Raw genomic sequence first — 13934 nt, forward strand, 5'->3', positions numbered from 1 at the left:
CCCCTGACTTCCTGCCACTCGCTAACTTTATGATTTGATGAAGTCTTCAGTTCTTTGCTGAAAAGTGCATTATTTGCTGCACCCTAATTTTTAGAAATCATTTATACAAGTTGCACAACTCATACAATATTTTGCTTTCTGAAGCAGAAAAACTTCTTAGCTGCTGGTAAACTGTCAGGTGTTGTTACTTTAAATACCCCTGTGAAACAGTGCAGAAGCCAGCAGCCCTTTTCTGTAGATTCATTACTACCCCTCTCCATATAAATTAACAAAGACAAATGCTCGCCACACACCAGATTGTGAGAAGTCCTTACCCCATATCAAGCCTAAGGGTTCCATGACAACAGAACTTAAATAAGAGGGGACCTCACTCTCCCCCTTTCACGGGTCCTCCTCTGCCAGTGATGGTACCCATGAAGATTTTGGGCTAATTCATTTCTGTTTCTTTTTGTTTTTAATTAAACTGCACCTCAACTACACAGATCAATTATGTTTTTTCCTCTTTAGCTCCAAGGCTGGGATTTCTGAGAGAATGACAACATTTCTAGGGCCATGATGCCCCGGCAGACCTCAGGTGCTGTGTGGCACACAGGTACCTGACCTTGGCCATCAGCGGTGAACCACAAGGAGTTGGCCAGAGGTTGGGGAACCCAGGAGACAAGGCCCCTTTGAGATACTGGAGTAAGGAGGATCCCCCGCCCCTGGACCTCCCTGGCCCCTAACCACCACCAGCAGCAATCTGAAGTTGAATGGTACGTGTGAGAGTGGGCCTTTGTGTGGTACTCTTTTGCAGAATCCTGTAGGGAGCGGCTATAGGGTTAAGCCTAGGACTGACCTGTGGCTGAGCCACATACAAGTCCCAGCTTGGAGGGCAGAGCCCTCCTAGCACAATTAAGCTTGACCTTATAGTCCTCCCTTGTTCCTAGGTAGCTAATGTTCCTAGGTAGCTAAAGGTGCAGCAAGTGCTGCCAAAACAAGGCTTGAGTAAGAAATAGATTTGAAACTCGCAAGAACATTGTAAACATATTGACCACTCCCCTTGCTTTGCTTTGTGTGGTCTGACTATAAAATAAAGCTTGGGTTTATAGGCTGAGTCACTGTTTCCTCATCCAGGAAGTAATCCACCTGGTCCCAACAGTATTCTCTCCTCTGTCTTCTTTAATCCTTCACCACCCCTCCTCAGGTTCACCCCTGGCCATGCTGGACGTGGTTCAGAATCCCATCTGCTTGTGGACACTATCCTCCTGCCAACAACACATGTGTCCACACTCAGTGTTTACCGGGCACCGGGACAGGGATCCCAGCTCTGCTGATGAAACAGCTCAGCGGTACTGAACAGTGGGAAAGCACTGGAGACAGACTCCCTGGGCACAGACTCTGGCTCTACCACTCACTAGCTGTGCAACCTTAGGCAGGTTACACAACCTTTCTGTGCCTCCGTTACTTCACCTCTAAGTACCGATTTCATAGTGCTGTTATAAGCATTCAAAAGTTAATTAATGTGCAGCATTCTGGCACACACGAAGAGCTAAATAGCTGTCATCCATTATTATCACCACCTCAGTGAGCTGGTCAGGAGAAATGCCTAACGCTGTTCATTGTACCCGAGGCTCTGCCTATTTCCACTGTTAGCATGATGGCACCAAGTGAAATTAAAGCTGGGGGAGCGGCCGGCTTGACCTGAGCAAGCAGTACCAGGATGAAAGGACGTGCTTGAGCTGGCCACCTTCCCTAACATCACACGTGCATGGAAAACCAGCGAGAGGGACAGACAGACAGGCTTGTGCTAGAGGGGGTGGCTCCTGCTGCTTGCAACCAAGTCTTCACTACGCTTTTGCTTCTGAGTTCTGTGGTGAGGAAATAAACTCACTGAGCCTCTCACTCCCTGGACCTGAATCTGAAGTCCAATGCTAGGGACGGTCCTTCGGGGCCATCCTACAGAGAAGGATTCAGTCTATACTTGAAGAGGCTGCGATAGCCAGGTATCAACCGGCGGCAAGAAAGTCACGGCCTAATCTTCCATCTTAGGCCAGTTACAGCCCTACCAACGGGGCTGGATGATCTCCTTTCCTTTAGCAAATGGGTAGGCCCTGACTTAGAAAGAAATAACTTTGTCCAGGCAAAATTCTGTCATTCATTCATTTTAAAAAATCATTCAAACCACCCATATTTACTAAATGTCTATCATATGAGGGACAAAGATTCTAAAATGAGGAAGGTTTGGTTCCTGCTCACGAAGCCCCGGGGGACAGACTTGACCACCTCATAGTATGTGACAAGTTCTCCGAGAGGTGTAGCCCCCTGCAGCACGCACACAGACATTCTGGAGTCTTTCATCATTCATTCGTGCCCTCTGGGGCTCTGAAAACTCACAGCAAAAATAACACTAATTTGTCCAAAGGAAATAGATGGTTTGTCATGGATATCACCCCAGACCTAGAGCAACAGGTCTACGGTGATACCTGAGCCAAGGGAGCAGGGCTGCCATCAGTGAGGGCCTGGCCCATGTGAGCCACGGCAGGGCTGGGCCTCCATCCTGAACATGTGATCTGGGTTTTCAGAAATGAACTGAAGGGCCAACATGTGGAAGCAACACAAGCAGCTCATCAATAGATGAGTGGGTAAAAAAGCTGCGGTACATTTACACAATGAAATACTACTCAGCCATAAAAAAGAAGTAAATCTTACCTTTTAAGACAGCATGGCTAGACCTAGAGGGTGTTATGCTAAGTGAAATAAGGCAGTCAGAGGAAGACAAATACCTCATGATTTTACTTATATGTGGAATCTAAAGAACAAAATAAACAAACAATAAAAACAGACTCATAGATACAGAGAACAGATCGACAGCTGGCAGAGGGAAGGGGGGCTGTGGGGCTGGGTGAAGGAATTAAGAATACGAATTGGTAGTTATAGAATAGTCACAGAGATGTAAAGTACAACATGGGGAACATTGCCAATAATATTGTAATAACTACATATGGGGCCAGGTGGGTACTTGAAATATCGGGGAACCACTGACTGCTCCGTCTTAAGAACACAGCTCCTTCAGCGCCCAGCCAGCCAGGTGCAGGCCTTTCTCACAGGACTCCCAGGCTCTAGCCACCCCTCACTGGTGCTGCTTGGCTCATTAGCATATCTGCAAGAGTTGCACTCTTGTTTCCCATGGCAGCAAACCTTTCCATTCCTATTGAGGACCCTGAACTTTACCCTCAGAGGGATTTTCCATTCATCAAAATAAGAGTTCCACTTTATTAGTCATTCATGGAGCAAATGGGTTGATTTTCCTGGGGCAGGATGAGGAAGGATAGGCTGTCTGTGCAGATATCTCCATTTCTGTGCACCCTGGGAGTGGGGTGTCTGGAGGGTCCATACAGGCAGGGGCAGCAGGTGACGGGGCAATGCCAGTAGAGTGTGGCCCAATCAATGTGTGCGGGTGGTGGTGGACTCCCGATCAATGCAGAACTGTGTGCCCATCAGGGGAACAGGGTGCGAGGATGCAGGAGGCTCCAGGTGCTCCCAAATACAGTCACTGCTAACCTGCAGCAGGACCTAAAAGGTCAGTTTCTGCTACCCATGTGCCCAGAGCTAGATCATCACTAACTCATAAATGACCCTGGCCCTTATCTTGCGTCTGCTGGCTTGTTTGATGCCTAACGCACAACAAGGATTAAATAAAATACAACCTCTGTCTTATTGCTTGACAAATGCACACATCAGGATGGATACCAAATGGTCACTGTCCCCTTCCAAGAACTTACGTAAAAGGCCCTATCGTTACCAACTAAGACTTCAAATGTGTTTTTATTAGAATGGAGGGTAGGGTAGGGAGGGCGGGATTCCCTTCTAGTCAGTTCCCAAGTCAGGCAAGACAACTAGTCTTATTATTTTATAGTCCTGCTGCATTCTGGTCCAAAAACAGCATAATCAATCTTGGCCACAAGTCACTTGGAACTAAGTCCAGTGATGGTTTCCAAAAATCACATCCACTTTCAAAGGCCAAAGATTTATCACCAGCGAGGATATTCAGAAGAAAATGCCAGAGTTTGACTATGAGTTCACAGGGAAAGCTTTGAAAACACTCAGAGCAGAGGCGAGATCTTTGGAATAAGTACACAGACTCCCACTTTGAAGAGGACACATTGCATTTGTAGGAAAAAACTCTGGTCTTAATGCTCCTAGTCACTGTGGGGAGGGCACAGGGGAGGGAGAAAGAAAGGCGGTGGGGGGGAGGAAGAGAGACAGAGAAATACAGACAGACAGGGGAGACAGGCAGAGAGACTAAGACTGATTCATCATAAAAGAAGCTTGGGGGTGAGATAAAAAGAAGAGAAATAAGAAAGGATTTTGCATAGCCTAATACCAAATGAATTATGGATTCGACTGTAGGAAAACATTCACCATTTCAATGCACCATATTAGCATCCTCAGGAGGCTGGTGAGTCTGGGCTGGGCCCACGCTTGCTTGAAAATCACTGCACAGATCGCCCCTCGCCCCGGCACACACCACTCCATGCGTTTCTTAGCTGTCAGAAATCTGCCTTCCCTTGCCCAGCCCCCTAGGCTGACCCTTGTGTCCCTGAACCTATACAAGGAGGGTAAGGGAAGGTTTTTCATCAACAGGCATGAAAAACAAGCTCCAGTCTTGCTCAACTCTAATCAGACAGGCTGAACCCCTCCAGATGTGCAGACAGCTGGGGAAAGCATGGCAGAGCCCTCCATCCACACCCCCGGGCCAGGAGAAGACCTCTTCTTGCAGACTGACTGGTCCTCGGGGACAATGCAGTGACCACTTGAATTCCCAGGGCGTTAGGCACAAACCACAAAGAGAGCACCCACAGCCAAGGAAAAAAGCGAGGCTGGCCCACTCCTGAGGCAGCTGGGAAATAAAAGGGGCCGTAAGCATCTTTCTCGCATCTCTGTGCATACAAATTCACAACAAAAAATCACAGATTCCTCTCATCTCCCAAACGAGCCGTAATGACCCCACAGGTTTTCCCCAAGTCCTCGGGACACTCTGCCTGTGACAGTCATCATAGGGACGCAGGTGCAGCACCTGCGAAACGCCTTTCAAAGGAAAGGCGCCTGCGTGCCAGAGCTCTGGACGCGGCTAATTGCCCCAGCAGGTTCTTGCTCTGGACAGACCCAGGTGAGATGTCTCAAAAGAACACGTCCAACCTTCCGTCGCGGTGGAGATATCTGAGGCTCGCCCACTGTCCTTTTGTCAATGCCTGCTGGGGACGCGTGAAGATAAGACGAGTATTACATTATGATGCTTCCTCTTGCATGAAAGTGTGTTTTAAAGAGAGTCTGGAGGAAGGGAGGGGGCCGGAGAGGAAGCCTGAAAGGGGAGGTTTAAAGGAAGGCTGTGTTACTTAGGAAAAATCTCGGCTGTAGAATAAAACTGTGCTTTACCTGCAAAGGAAGACTCGTTGAGTTTCTCTTTGGTTCCAGAGAAAGCTACAGCCACAGAATTCCAGAGAAACTGCTTTTATTTCCTTATTTGCTTTCACCTTGTCCCCTCCCCTGACGTAAAGACACAACCCAAGCCAAGATGCCATCCAACCCAACCATATCAAATAAGTATGAACCTTTACTTTAAACTTCACTCTGGGATTCACCTTCCCTGCAAAATAGTGCATATGCTACCAAGCTGCATAAAGTCTTACAGTATTTGGGGAACTCTGGCCAGCCATTCTTTTGGAAAGCAAGAACTATCTAGAGAATGAAGGTTAACTCTGTTAATTTAGTCAACAAAATCTGGAAGGCCCCACCTCCTCTTTTATTAAATAGGAAAACATATCCAGGAAAACTCAGAAACTACCCAAATCCCACCCCTGCGTCAGGCTCAGTGCACACTCTGCTCCCAGGGTTCCTAGGCGCCACGTGCCCTGCTCCTCTCTGTGTAACATTTCCTGGCCCCCTTCCTTCTCCCAACCCATAAGCCTCCAGTTGGTCACCCCACCCTCTCTGTCTTAGCTTCTCTCTGTGCAAGAACACAACTTCCACAGCCACCCACCTCTCTGGGGGCTCCTCTCAGGCCTGTCCCCAGAGTGCCAGCCTCGCTTCTCTGCCATGGGTTTTCTTGCCACGTGGATGTTCCTCAAAATCCAATACCTCTTGCCCAGCCAGTGTGGCTCAGTGGTTGAGCATGGACCTATGAACCAGAAGGTCTCGGTTCGATTCCCAGTCGGGGCACGTACCGAGGTTGTGGGCTTGATCCCCAGCATAGAACTTGCAGGAAGCAACCAATCAATGATTCTCTCTCATCATTGATGTTTCTCTCTCTCTCTCTCTCTCCGCCTTCCTCTCTGAAATCAATAAAAATAGTTTTTGTTTTTTGTTTTTTAAAAAAACCAACACCTCTTAACAAGGACATACCACCCGCTTTCTCCCCCCACGTCACATAACTCCATTTTCACCAGTGGACCACCACCTCCCATGACTGAAAGCTTTATGCCATCATTGACCCTTTTCTCTTCCAAGCTCCCTGTCCCATTCCATCACTTCTTCTTTGATGTCGCCTTCACCCCACCCTTTCTTAGCTCTTCGACATCCCTGTGAGTTCCAGGACCTTGTCACTGTAAGTCTGGGCCTGCCACACAATGACCTCATTCCTGTGACCGCTGACACTCTGGCTGCGCTCTCATCTCTCCAACTCAGTGCAGCCTGGACACTTATCCTAAAGGATCCCTTGGAGCCTTCCATGTGTCCAGTGCCCAAAGGGACATGTCCAAACACTCATAGCCCAATACCAGCTGGCCTCAACCCTACCTTCCAGACTCAGGTCTCTCTGGCCCCCGCAGACACACGCCCCCTAGTCCAGCCCCTGGGTTACCCACTCTCTCCTGAATTCCCTCCAGCCCCTTTGCTTATGGAGACATGGCTTTGTCCACCCTCCACAGTGGGGAGAACAGAGTAAAGACCACAAGGAACTCCACGAGGAGGTTCCCAGAAGGGCTGGCTCTGGGATGCCCTGAGGCCATGGCGGCTGGACACACAGGCTTGGGGGCTTTCAACAAGGGGGCCTGATGTGAAACAACAGGAGGGGAGGGGCTTGTGCAGGAAGCAGCAGAGGCAACAGCGCTGGCACCAGTTATCTTTCCAGCATCATGAAGGAGAAACCAAAGTCTGGGCAATCATAGAGGTTGGAGTCATGGTCAAGGGAAGAAAAACTTTCAATAGAAACCTCTCTCCCCAAACCATGAGCAAGCAGCACCTTGTGAACAGAAACCACATCTTAAGTCTTCTCTGCCCATCACCACTGAGCAAGGACTCAGGATTATTTCTTGACTGACAGACAGAAAAAGGGCAGCTGTGGAGGTGGAGCAATTGCCCTGGGACTTTCAAGACCTGAACTCTTGCTGATGTGTGGAATGACCTTGAGCTAGCTGACAAATGTACCGTGCCTAATCTGTTATAAAAAAGGGCTTTCGAAACCTTTATTTATTTATTCATTTATTTAATCCTCAACTGAGGATATGCTTATTGATTTTTTTTAGAGAGAGGGGACATGGAGAAGGGAGGGGGAGAGAGAGAGAAAAAGAGAGAGAGAGAGAGAGAGGCAGAGAGAGAGAGAGAGAGAGAAACATTGATGTGAGAGAGAACATCGATTGGTTGCCTTCCATACTCGCCCTGACCAGGAATGGAACCTGCAACCTAGGTGTACAGAAAGACACTCCAACCAACTGAGCCTTATCACCCAGGGCAACATTTATTTTTCAACATATTCATTACATGCATACAACAGGAACTGCCAATGAGCCTAGTAAGAAAATACAAATCATCATTATTAATATTTTGCTGTTTATGTTTCATAGCCAAAAGTCAACGTGTCTGTGTACAACAACATTTTTTAATTTTTAATAATAGGAGTTGATGGGGAAATAAAGAATACTTATTAAAGTAATTTGCCAACTCTCATGTCCTTAATTATTGAGACTTCATCCCCAAGTATGATAGCTGAATATAACAAAACCCCCAGTCAGTTATATTTGATTTCTGAGACTCATGTCAGTCCTGAAGCCACCCCTGAACTGATTTATATGACAGCTTGGGAAAAGCCAACTGGGGACAATCAATGGAGCAGCCGGAGACAGGCCTGGTGAGTGTGCATGAATTAAAAGGAAAACTCCATTGTAATAAGAACAAGATTCTAATCACTACACCTAATTACAAAGAGGAGTAAATCGCTGAAAAAAAAATTAAGTGTCTCATACAGAACAAACAAAGCAATTAGTCATAAACAGAAGCTCAGACTTTGGCGAGCAAGCAGGAGCACGGACCCAAGCCACCAGCTAGCTGCGCATCTGCTCCCAAGGCCACGTCGGGGCGGAGGATGGGCTGCAAGGTCAGAGCTGAGGAAGGGCGGGCGCAGCCACCCACACACACAGCCTCTGCGGCACACACATGCACAACAGCCTCACCAAAACCTTCTGACCACAGCAGCAACCCACCATCAGGTGCTTGAAGGCCTGAGCCTGGAGCCCAGACTTGCCCGGAAGGCAGAATAACAACAGGCAATTTAATATGACAGAACCACTGCCTTCATTCTCTGTCCGGTCCCTCAGGTTGTTAATAATAAAAACAACAAGAATAACAGCAGTTAAGTCGTATTACACAGTTTCTGTACACACAACACCATGCGAGGCATTTCGCAGCGTGGTCTGATTTAATTCTCACAGTAACCCTTTCAGGAAGCTGCCATTAGCATCACCTTCATTTATCAACAAGGAAACAGAGCTCTAGAGCAGGGGTCGCCCACCTTTCGGATCTCACAGAACACCAGTTGGTGACGGCTGCTCTAGAGGGCTGACCAATTTGGCTACATTCACCCACTTTATATGGAGCAGAGCCTGGACTAAACCCCACAGCGGACCTCAGGGCTCACACTCTTAAACTCGGTGCCATGTGGCCTATAAAATGGGAAAAGATGCCCATCTCTCTGAACTGAGGTCAGATATGAGGTGTCCAGTATGAAATGCCTGGTGTACACAGAATGTTCAATAAATGTTAACTGTTGGTTCTGAGCCCTTTATTCATCCTGCCCCAGCTGCCCTCTCTCTCCTGGGGTCCCCCTTCTAGAGGCCCTGGACAGTTCCAAATCCACCCTGCAAGGAACCTCTCGGAAACCCTGAGACACACAAAGTCTGTGCCTGGACGGGCAGCTTTCTGGAAGGGTCTGTGGGATAAAACCTCCATGAGTTGAGGTCCTTCTAGGTCCATCTCATTCCCCCAAAGCTGGACTCGGGCTCTTGGAATAGTAACGGGGGAATGGATCAGCAAATGTCCCCTGGGTCATTCCAAAGTACTTCTCCCCACACACCGGAATCTGTTTCAGGCACTGGGAGATGGGCTGATTCTGCAAGATTAATGTGATAGCCCTGCAGTACAGGCAGAGGGAGCTGGGGGCTGGCCGGCCTGGCCTGGAGGAGGGCCAGGTACTCATTGAGGGAGCTTCCCCCCCTCACTTTAAACTAGATCAGTGGTCGGCAAACTCATTAGTCAACAGAGCCAAATATCAACAGTACAACGATTGAAATTTCTTTTGAGAGTCAAATTTTTTAAACTTAAACTTCTTCTAACGCCACTTCTTCAACATAGACTTGCCCAGGCCGTGGTATTTTATGGAAGAGCCACACTCAAGGGGCCAAAGAGCCACATGTGGCTCGCGAGCCGCAGTTTGCGACCACTGAACTAGATGATAAAACAAGAGCTTCTGGCTGAGCATGTGTGGCAATCAACACATAAAAATGAGCCTGTTTTCAACAAGCCTGGCAAAGGCGCTCAGCTCAGCACAGCACACACCCCCGTGGATGTCCTCGATCCGGCCCGGCCTCTGGACTGTGGCTCAGCACTGGCCAACTGGGACACTAGCAGAGTGGCCGAGGGTCTGGGTCCCAGGGTCACAGACATTTGGCTTCACATCTGACTCTCAAAAACCACAGTGACCTTGGACAAGCAATGGCACAATTTACTTACTCTCTGAACCTGAGTTAATAGAATGTTCTTAAAAGGGTAATGAAATGAGATTAAGTGGAAGGTTCATTTACACACATAGAAACACACAGGTGTTGGCTTCTGGTGCTGTAATTATTATTATTATTGATTAGTATTTTTATTTATTTTAAGGGCACAGCGGAGCTTGTCCTTAGTTGAGTGCACTCACCAACAGAACTGATGGGACAGAGCTCTGGGTACAGTCTGGTCATCACAAGCTGTACAGACCCAGGCGAGCCTTCCTCAGCTAACAATGGCTGTCAAACACTGGCTGCTCTACCAAGAAGGCACCTGCCAACCCTCCCAACAGGAGGTGAAGTCTCCATCCCATCCCTTTATACTAGGTGAGTTTGTGACTCACTTGTGTCCTATGACTTTCAAGGCCAGGTCAGATAAAGTGAAGCCACTCCTACCTTGTTTGCTGGGACACTTGTGTGGGAGCCCTAAGCTGCTGTATAAATGAGTCCTGAGGACACCATGATGTGAGGAAGCTCAAGCCAGCTTTTGCAGAGGCCACATGGACAAGTCCTGAGACCACATGAAGAGAGAGATACCTGGTCAGCCCTCTGCTGTGCCGGGCACTATCTAACTGCAGCCTCATGAGATACCCTCAACCAAGCCCCTTGCCAATTCCTGTAGAAACCACAAGAGATAATAAAATGATTGTTGTTTGAAGCCAGCTAATTTTGGCATGATTTGTTATGCACCAATAGATAACTGGAACTCCACGCATATGCACACACACTGTAAACTGATGGGTAAACATTAAGAATGACTAATGCTATAATACGTTTTGTGATCATGTCCTCTTCAAGTCTGCCCTTGATTTTGTCTTTGGAAAAACATGTGTTGGGAATGGGGTGAGGAAAATGCATATAGATTTGCCTTTAGCTTCTGAGAAATAAAGCCCAATTGTCACCAAAGGAATGGTGTCAATATGCAACATGACATCTCAATTCATATGTGGCATCATTTAGAAATAAAGATTCTATAAACTAATTAAAAAGTGACTTGCAACAGGAGGATTTTCCCCAAGAAGCCAAACTAATTCTATGCAAAGATCCTGAAAACCCTAACGTCCTGTGTTCTGCAGAGGGATGGCAGAAGAACCTGTCTGACCTGCTCACAGGCACAGAGGAGAATCTGAGACTGAGTAAGGATGTAGATGCTGCATCTGGCCTGCCACCCCACACCTGGTCTCGGGGTGGGGGAGAGATGCCCCACCAACCATGAAACGAGTGTGCCTGGGGTGGCCAGGTGCCTTACCGTTCAAAACCACAGCCTTTCTGTTCTCATCTCTGAAGTTCCTGGGAGCAAATTGAGATCGTAAGGCCGTCAGCGGCCTAGGCGCTCATCATCTTGACAGATACTTAGCTATTCATTTAAAAACAAGCAAGAGAACAAGCGTCAGCTGTATTTTTTAATTACTCCTGGATAGGACTGGGAATGCTTTGGCATAATTGGGGCATTGAGATTTTTTTTCCCTTTGAAGGCCTTGTTGCAGTAAAGAAAAATACTGTGTTTATTCTAATTATAACCGCACTTCTTCTAAACCATCTTAGCAATGGAAAGGCAAAGGGCAATGGACAGTTATTTATTTTTTAAAAGATGTTTTTATTGATTTCAGAGAGGAAGGGAAGAGAGAGAGAGAGAGAGAGAGAGAGAGAGAGAGAGAGAGAGAGAGAGAGAATCATTGATTGGCTGCCTCCTGCATGCCCCACAATGGGGATGGAGCCCGAAACCAGGCATGTGCACTGACTGAGAATCAAACCATGACCTCCTGATTCAGAGGTTGACGCTCAACTACTGAGACATGCCGGGCAATTATCTTTTACTAGAGACTGGGCAATTATTTTTTACTAGAGGCCTGGTGCACGAAAATTCATGCACTTGGGGGGAGGGGATCCCTCAGCCCAGCCTGCACCCTCTCACAATCCGAGGACCCTCGGGTAGGGTCCCTAGGCCTGGCCTGAGATCAGGGCCTCTCGGGGCTTTCCTTCACCCAGCTGCTGGCAGCTGGCCCTGCCCCTGCTGCTGCCACTGCTTGCCATCTGTGCAGTGCAGTACCACCCCCTCCCCTGGCACCCAGTCGCCTCAGCCTCCCTCTGCAGGCGACAGGCGTGGGGTGCAATGGGTTGGATGGCCTGGGCCGCCTCCCTCCCTCCCGCCCTCCCTCCCTCCCTCGAGTAATGTTTACTGAGTGATACAGAACTGAGTACTATGAATGGTTTACCAGGATGGAAATGCACCACAACACTGCCCCTGCCACCCCCAACATCCAGAGACTACAGTACTTAGAAGTTACACACAACGGCCATAAGTGCTGAATATCTGTTCATAACAAACAAGTCATAGCATATTTATAATGTATCACATTGAGTGATTATAGAAATCCATTTATATATTGCTTGTATAAAACCTTTTTTTGTAAAAAATATTTTTTAAAAAAGTATAAAAAACACGTGCAGTTGAAAGCCCTGCCAGGACAGCCAGTCGTAAACATTCAGTGAGTATGTGCTTTGGAAGGGCGCCTGTGCCTCTTGCCCACAGCAACTCTAGCAGGACTGGCGAGGGTGCGCCCCGGCTGCCACTCCGGGCAGGACTGAGCTGGACCACGGTGGGTGGGTACAGCAGAGCCTGGCACTGTGCCCTTCTCCAGCCTTCCATCAGGATGAGGGTCAGGGTCAGGGTCAGGGCTGGGGGCAGGCAGATTGCAGTTTCACTCTGAGTTCCATACTCAGCCTAATTTTGGTTGCAACTCATGGCTTTTCCTGGCTGCTCAGAGGTCCATTGGGTGGGTGCCCTGGTGGAGAGGCCAGAGAAGTGCCCACAGCTGCCTGGTTGGGCGTCTCTCTGGCCCAGAGCCTCTGTCCTGCCTCCTACAAGCCTGGCCCCAGGCAGAAACCCAACCTGCCCCCCTTTAGGACTACTTTGGTCTCAGCACTTGGTCCTGGGTTTCATCAGCCTGGGTTTCTTCCCCTGGTGTGGCTGATCTGAGTTTCACAAAAAAGCCTGGCTGATGCTGGCTGTGCTGAGCCTCATTGAAGAGTTTTTCATGCAGCAAGGAAGAGCCCTCTGGGACCCTCCTGCTCCTCCCTCTTCTCCTCCTCCCAGCCCATGGTCACTTCTTCTCCAGCTGCTCCAGCAGTGGGTTGCCTTCTGAGTCGAGGGTCTTAACACTGTTGGTCCTGATGATGCAGGTGGGGAGATGCCAGTTGAGCATCAGGATGAGCTGCTGCCACTCCTGCTTCAGCTCCTCCATCTGGGTTTTCAGTTTCGCATTCATGAGCTCCAGCCACTCAGATTCCGGCTGCAGAAATCCTTCCACACCTTCTTCTTGTTCTGGCATGGGGCTGCTGCCACTTTGTTCTTTTCCCAGTGCCTTTTCCTCCGCTCCTCTTCCTCATCTAGCTCACTTTTCACAGGTTGAGGCCCCTTGCCCATTTTCACCTCCAGGAAGTGCAATGGGGCGATCATGGCCCCAATGTTGTGGATGTCAGCGTATTTTAGCTCCTCTGCAGTCAGGGCCAAGCTGGGGAGTCTGGTCAGGGGGCCAAGCCCTGGCAGAAAGCCCACAGTCATGGAAGGGTCCGGGATCTGCCCAGGCATCATAGCAGGAGGAGTGGCAGTCTAGCCCTGCAGAAGCCACAGGAGAGGCTGCGACCCTGGGGCCTGGGCCAGGCTGCAGGCGCCATGCCCGCTCAGGAGCCGCCGTGGTGCCAGCCCCGCCCTGCAGCATCCACGGCCGCCAGCGCCTCCCATCGCAGCCGCCCAGCATCCCTCCGCAGGGTGTGGCCTGGGTCTCTCTCTTTGAGGTGATCGATTTTGGGGCTCTGCTTGCCTGCCTGATCGCCCCTAACCATTCATCTGCCTACCTGATCGCCCCCAGTCGCTCACCTGCCTGCCTGATTGTCCCCAGCTGCTCACCTGCCTAC

At 49.0% G+C, this 13934-nt stretch overlaps 1 protein-coding gene and 1 pseudogene across 15 annotated transcripts in view; both read right to left on the reverse strand.

Annotated features, from left to right (window-relative positions):
* MSI2 (musashi RNA binding protein 2) overlaps positions 1-13934 on the reverse strand; it is a 360027-nt gene that overhangs the window by 135611 nt on the left and 210482 nt on the right. The gene's annotated exons all lie outside the window — the stretch shown is intronic.
* Positions 13121-13623, reverse strand: LOC308253164 (jun dimerization protein 2-like; annotated as a pseudogene). Its single transcript has one exon. The product of its transcript is annotated as a jun dimerization protein 2-like (transcript).

The sequence above is a fragment of the Plecotus auritus genome, assembly GCF_963455305.1.
Source record: "Plecotus auritus genome assembly, chromosome: 7".
Classification (NCBI taxonomy): domain Eukaryota; kingdom Metazoa; phylum Chordata; class Mammalia; order Chiroptera; family Vespertilionidae; genus Plecotus; species Plecotus auritus.